Raw genomic sequence first — 674 nt, 5'->3', positions numbered from 1 at the left:
TTTTTTTTTTGTCTCTTAGCCAAGAAATAGTTTTTCTCCTGGTGCGCCTGTCAACTTATACAACACAAGTAGATGTACACAAAGAGAACCCAGAAATAATGCCACCCCCACATCGTCATCTCGATTTATATCCCATACAGGAGCATGTACTGGTTCACCATCTGTGAATAATAATATTCGATTAAAACTTACAGACTGCCTGAATCAAAATGTAATTTCGAACAATGTGAATCAACCTATTAAACTACAAATTAATCAGAAGTAAGCTGCATACATTTTTCTCAATATATATTTATAGCCTGTTTTCTTTCTAATATTGATTTAACATTATGTTGTAGGAAATCGTCCGATAGACAACCTCTAGTCATCCCAACCAGTTATCAATCTATGACTCAACCAATCAGTTGTAGATCTTTACAAAAACAGATTTCCAGAGATCCCGGAGGTGGCGGAGGACCTGGTGTAGCTACCTCCAATGTATCTGTTACTCTTGATTCTATTATTACAGAATATTTAACCAATCAACATGCTCTTTGTAAAAATCCTATGGTAACATGTCCACAATTCAATCTTTTTGAGTAAGTAGTAAAATATATTTTCAATTTTTTGATATATATAAAAAAAGTCATGTACATGGTCGAACAATTAAGTTTCGAGACTCGCTTCGCATTTCC

The 674-nt window shown here is 34.1% G+C and overlaps 1 long non-coding RNA gene across 1 annotated transcript; it reads left to right on the top strand.

Moving 5' to 3' along the window:
• Window positions 1-6: 6 nt before the first annotated feature.
• On the top strand, window positions 7-417 carry LOC115233434. The gene is made up of 2 exons (XR_003883777.1): window positions 7-261; window positions 339-417. It is a non-coding gene; the product is annotated as an uncharacterized LOC115233434 (long non-coding RNA).
• Window positions 418-674: the final 257 nt, after the last annotated feature.

Source organism: Formica exsecta, unplaced genomic scaffold (assembly GCF_003651465.1).
Source record: "Formica exsecta isolate Colony F162 unplaced genomic scaffold, ASM365146v1 C16320689, whole genome shotgun sequence".
In the NCBI taxonomy this organism is placed as follows: domain Eukaryota; kingdom Metazoa; phylum Arthropoda; class Insecta; order Hymenoptera; family Formicidae; genus Formica; species Formica exsecta.
Note: the sequence above shows the minus strand (reverse complement) of the source record. Positions and strands in the feature narration are given on the sequence as shown.